The 6,000-nt window shown below is 42.8% G+C and overlaps 1 protein-coding gene across 1 annotated transcript in view; it reads left to right on the forward strand.

The window, feature by feature from the left end:
- Positions 1–6,000, forward strand: part of GNAS (GNAS complex locus) — a 151,710-nt gene that overhangs the window by 47,394 nt on the left and 98,316 nt on the right. The gene's annotated exons all lie outside the window — the stretch shown is intronic.

Consider the following 6,000-nt stretch of genomic DNA (forward strand, 5'->3'; position numbering starts at 1 on the left):
TATGACAGACAAACTTGTCGTTCTGCTTGATGACCCTGGTTTGCCCTCCTTGGGTTTGATTGATAATGGCTTAATTTCCAATCCTGTTTACCTATTAATACTTTTTAAAGTGATTTTTTTCTGGTCACTGCAGAAGGAACAACTGAAAAAAAAAAGAAAAAGAAAAAGAAAAAGAAAAAAAAAAACACGTTGGATTCTTGCTCCAACTCCAATCTGTTTGCTTTGATTTTCCTTTTTAGATTATTGTTTGGCTTTAATTTGTTTGTTTCTCCTTTAAATGGGCTTGGGATTACTCAAGGGTTCCTTGTTCAGCAGGTCAAAGGGTAATGTGGAGACTTTGAAACTGTCTCCCTTTTTATCACCAAGTTTTGTTCTTCCAAGAGTCCAAAGGATTTTGCAGGCCGATAGCTCGTGGAGGATGCCTCCTTCTAAGGAAGGCGTAAGCAGCAGGCCCGATTCGGTGCGAGGGGCCACGGGGCCACTTCTAGTCTTCAAAGCAGATTTAAAAAAAATGGATCCAAGTCTAAACCATATCCTAAATCAATCCTCATATGAGACTAACTAAAAGACTAAGTTTACTGGGGATTAAATGCATTGAGATTGATAGGTCTGACACTCGAGTAGCAGTCACTTCTGTGGCCTACGATAAAGGCCCACAGCTCTGCATTTCTAAAGTTAAAAATATAAAGAGACTTCAAAGCAGAGAAGTCTCAATATACAGCGTGTGCTACTAAAAAATGTCCTTTAACTGAAGGAGTTCATCTGTCCCAGAGATAATGCCTACTTTTAAAAGAAGGAAGCCTTCTAGAGCTGCCCAGCCACAGCACTGTGAGTATGTAGGACAGCATAAATGCACAAAAAATAATGCAGCAAAAGTGCAGGCTGCTTACAAAAAAAATCACAACTGTTTCTTATTTCCACAAAAGACTGTAATCCTCAAAGGTGCTTTGCACGGGGAGAACTTTTTCAGCACTTTTCTAATATAACTTCAGTGATTGATTATTTTTTCCCAGTACTTTAAATCCCTTGAAAACCTTAGCAGGATGGAAAACAAACAAACAAAAATAAAAAATAAAAACCCTTAGCCACTCTAAAATCTTCATTTCTTGCAAAGATATGCAAAGATAATGCATTTCAAATAAATCACAGAGTGGGGAAGAACAGATACATTAAACAAACAAGCAAGCAAACAAAAAAAAAGGTGTTCTACAATAGTGTATGTTCAGCTGAATTACAGGGTTGCAAATGCTCAGTGAAAAATAAACTATCTTCCCCTTGAGACTTCACCTTAACATGATTAGCAGCTCTGACCCAAAATCTTAGGAGAGGAACAAGCTCATGGGTGTGAGTTCTGGGTGGAGGAGGTAACTCAGATGCATGGCTATAGCTGCACTTTGAGATTAGTAGTGAAGTGCTTCAAAGTTTCCTGTACACTGCCCCCCCTGCTTGATGGCTTTAAATTGGAGAGCGTCTTTTCTTTTTTTTCTTAAAAAAAAAAAAAAAAAAAAAAAAAATTTTTTTTTCACACACACCTGGCCCTTCATAGGTAAATCCTGATATCACACAGAGCATGGTTACAGAGTTTACAGTCTGGGTTTTCACATGGAAACAGTTTAAAGTGGGAGATCAAGCGTTGCTGTAAGAATCATTTCTTTCACGTGTTCCCCAGTTTAACTGAGCTCTGTATCCTTCTATTAAAAAGGCTTGCTGAAAATAAGCTATACCCTATAAACGGAAGCAAAGGAAAACGTTAAATCACCACTGTTGCTTTTACTTTTTGAGCCAGAAATTTTGTCTTCTCTGCTGTAGCAGGAACTGCAACACAGGCTATTCCAGTAGCAGGGAAGGCTGACAGCCTCCTCAAAAGCTGCATTGCCATTTGACTCTGGTTGCTAAGGGATGCTCAAGCGTGATGTAGTCTCTATCTTCCCTTCCAAATGAGCACACTGGTTTGGTCACAACTCCACCCCCGCAGTTCACAGCCAAAAGTTTATGAGGTCATGTTAACTGCGGACAGCGTGATCCCATAAGGAGCCGTGCAATGTCCTGCGTGAAAAGTAATTAACTGTTGCTTTCTTTCTGTAGGCTGGGGCATGCAAAGTGCTCGGTACCTTCAACTTCCTAACAAATGTGAATTGTTTGCAATAGGAAATAAGTGGTTTTGTCATCCTGGAGGGTTTGGGGGGCATCTGTGTTGTAAGATGGACGTCCTGATATGGAGCTAACAATCGCCTGTGAAAACAAACGGTGACTAGTGAACTCCGAGCCCAACTCTGATCCACTGGGGCTGACAGTGGTGCTTCGTCAGGGTTGTAAGCTCAAAGTTTTATCCATCTAGTTAGGAAAAAAAAAAAAAAAAAAAAAAGAATGGAAAGGCATGAAGCGTGTGTGTCAAAAGCATTTTTTCAGCAGTATCAAAATCTCTGTTAAGAAAATTATAAATAACCCAAACAACTCCAAGAACAACTGTTGCATCTACATTCTTCAGCCAGCGTTTGTGAATTTCCTCGTCTCTTACTTGAACATGTGAATGTCCTCATGAACTGTAAGAAATATTACCACACATAAAATGCATTAAAATGGCTATATGCAACGTTCTCTCAAATATAAAGGGAAATTATTAAAAGGGGAAAAAGTATTTTTATTACAGCTATGTGTATTGTATGGAAATCTTAAAGGGACAGAATTTGTGTGTGCAGGACAGGGGGAAGCTTAATGGACCATGTACTTTTCTCTCACTTGTTCTGTCATTGATAGTCCAGTTTTACTTTATATCTGAATTTTTCTAACTATTTGTAAATCAAGCTATATAGTTGTCCTCACTTGGAAGAGCAAAGTCTGCATAAATTATGCACTTAATGGGACTGCACAACTGAAGAGAATAACTTTATTTACAGGATCAGGCTATTGTTGCAAATCTTCCCTCAGTCTCAGATGCCAGAGAATAGTTTTTGTGGTGAAAGCTGTAGAGGGAGAATTCAGGAATGAATTGCACTGAAATTCCTTAAAAAATAAAAAAAAAATCTGATGATTTTCATTTTTTCACTAGAATGTAGAAGTAAGGCCAATCAGACTAAAAATCCAGTAAGTAAAGTTACCAAACAGAATAAAGTGGATTATGGATGTATGAAACTTTCCCCCATAAATATTCCGTAAAATGTTATTCACTTTGAGAATATTGTTTCACACAACTAAACTCCCTGTCTGTTGTTGTTTGTTACATTGATTGATTTGTGAAAGCCATAAGCTAGATGCATGTTGGTGTCTTGGAGTCTTTGCATTTACTTTAGACTGGGAAAAAAAAAATCTGCAACAGAAGCTGAGGCTGCCTGCTGTTCTATTTAGACACCAGAACATTATCAGATAATCTAGATTTCATTTGTAAGTGTACAATGTGCACAATTTAATGGGTGTAAAGTCTGATATCCCATTAATTTAAATAGTGCAGACTGAATCAGTAGACATAAGTCTTCCAATGTTTCTTTCATCCACATCCACATTCATGCTATCTTGCATTTTTGGAAAATATTTCTGCCTAACATGCAGCGATGTCCTTCAGTACACTCTTAAATATTGTCAACCCTCAAATATTTGGATTACTATCATTTAGGCACTATTGCCATACTGACATTGATTTCTTCTTTCTGTTTTCCTGTTCCTGAGACAGCAGGTTCTTCAGAAGTGTCCTATGTCTTGTGTCTTACCGTGATGCAGAAAGACAAAAAAAGTCTGTTGACATGTTTAACAATTTGTGAGAGTTTTTTGTTGTTTATTTCAGCTTTTAACCCTTTCACACTTGAATAACATTTGAAATACAATGAGCTAATTCTCCATTCCATCGTAAGCAAATGGGAGTTTTGTAACTCAGCCGTATGTCTTCCTTGTTTAACTACCTTGTGCTTTGTTCACCTAAGAAGACACGGGCACGGATATACCAGGAGGGCAGCACACAGCGTGGTGGCTGACGGCTGTTAGAGGCCAACCTTGTAGACCCAGACCCATTTTCTGCTCGGACAGGGATCTGTACACTGCAGGACACTGGCAGCTACATAACAGCGACTTGGTTGTTGGTGGATGCCTCGGCACATTTACTGCTCCCCCTTCCCTAAGCTAGCTCTGCTTGCCTCTCGTGAAGATTTTAGCCTTTTGTGCACCTCCAGCAATAATTTTATCTTGTTTGTGGATTCCTTTGTGAACTGTTTGAAGCCTCAGATCTGCTCCCTTCCCCCACAGCTGGTGACAGGGAGGGAAGCACAGCCTGGAGGCTGGGGCAGATTCTCCCTGCTGCGAGAGGTGGCAGATACTGGCAGTTCTGCATTCTCTTCATACCTGCTACCATAAAAAAGTGGTGAGGTTTTATAACTTTCAGTCTGAATTCTGCTTTATTGATTCCTTTATACCTTGTAAGTGCCACAGTTAAAATATATTTTAGTAATAAATATTACATGGAAACAACACAAGTAAATAAAAAACCTATAAAAGATACAAGGAATTATTAAAATATTTGCTTCAGGTTAACTAGGGCTTCGCTGAGCCAAGTTTCTTTAAGGGCTTTGAAAACTACCTTGGTGTAAAACAACACTCAGAGAAGTCGATCAGAGTCTCCAGACCTCTTCAGCTCTGTGTACCCCAAAGTCATGGCATTTAAAATCACATGGAAAGCCCCAACAAATCCTCAAAGGCTGAGGTTTGATGATGGAGTTCCCTGCTTCCCTTGAGGTCCACCCCTCTTTCAGCAAGGGCGACTAAACAGATGTATGCGGTGACACTAAACGTGACCTTCTAGTTGTTTGCTCTATTCACATAATTATTTTACTGTAGGTGGCTCTAAATATAGTAACGGGTGACGTAAGAAGGTGTGTTCGTGGGAATGGCATTGTGGATAATTGAATGCTGCAAATGAGAATAAATTATTTATGTAAAGGATATTAATGTAAGGGGGGGTGAGAAAAACAGTTGCGTATTTTAGGGAAAGGGGATTTAGGAAGCGTAAATCTTTATTTTTCAAGCATAGGTGAAAAGCTTATGCAGGAGAACTACCGTGCAATTTATATGAGATTTCAAAAAATATTTTAGAAAATAGCAAGGATGTAAATAGCCTGTAAAACCATGGGTAGAAGCAGTTGCACGCCTGTTGTGCAGTGCCGGCTCCCCGAGCCTAACTTAGGGCTCGTGTGCCTGTCCCACATCTGTGCGGGGCCGGCCCTGAAGGGGGCACCACCCGGGTCGGTCCGCGCCCCGTGGTGGCTGGAGCTGGGTACGGGGCAGCTGCCCAGCGCTCGGGGGGTGGGGGGAGAATTTGCTCAGAAAGGCCCAAATTGGTAAAAAGCCTTTCCCGCAGCTAGGCTCCCGCAGGATTGTTGTTTAGGGAGCTGGGCAGATGTTCCAAGGCTGACCCCCAGAGCAAGCGTGTACGTGTGAAGGCGCACAGATACAAACATTCAGCGCAGTGGTGTAACATCAAGCACCCCCGGGCACCTGTCCGTTAAAACCAACCCCAAAAAAGTTCCCCGGGCCGCTCTGCTCCCGAAAAGCCCCGTCCGAAGGAGCCTGAGGGGGGCCGGGGCCTCTGAGCGCCGCGAGTCGGCGGCGGAGCCCCCGGGGGCTGCGGCCGCGGCCGCGCGGGCAGCACCGGGCCGAGGGGCGGCGGGAGGCCGGGGGGTCCCGGGGCTGGGGCCGGGGGTCCCGGGGGTCCCGGGGCCGGTTCGAAGAGGGCGCCGGCGGCGGCGCGGGCTGACGCGGGCCGTCATGTGAGCGACTCCGCTCCCAGGGTGCAGTGTGGGCCTGCTCGCCCCACCCCGCCGCGCTCCGTGCGGCTCAATAGGGGGAAGGAAAAAAAAAAAAAGGAAAAAAAGAGAGAGAGAGAGCCAGGAGAAATGCAAGAGGGAGCAGGAAAAATAAGGCAGGAAAAAATCCTCCTCCCGTGAAGGGACAGCTTTTGCTCGGGGGAGAGACGAAACGGGATTTTTTTTATTATTTTTTTCCCTTCTCTCCCCCCCC

Source organism: Oxyura jamaicensis, chromosome 20 (assembly GCF_011077185.1).
Source record: "Oxyura jamaicensis isolate SHBP4307 breed ruddy duck chromosome 20, BPBGC_Ojam_1.0, whole genome shotgun sequence".
Classification (NCBI taxonomy): domain Eukaryota; kingdom Metazoa; phylum Chordata; class Aves; order Anseriformes; family Anatidae; genus Oxyura; species Oxyura jamaicensis.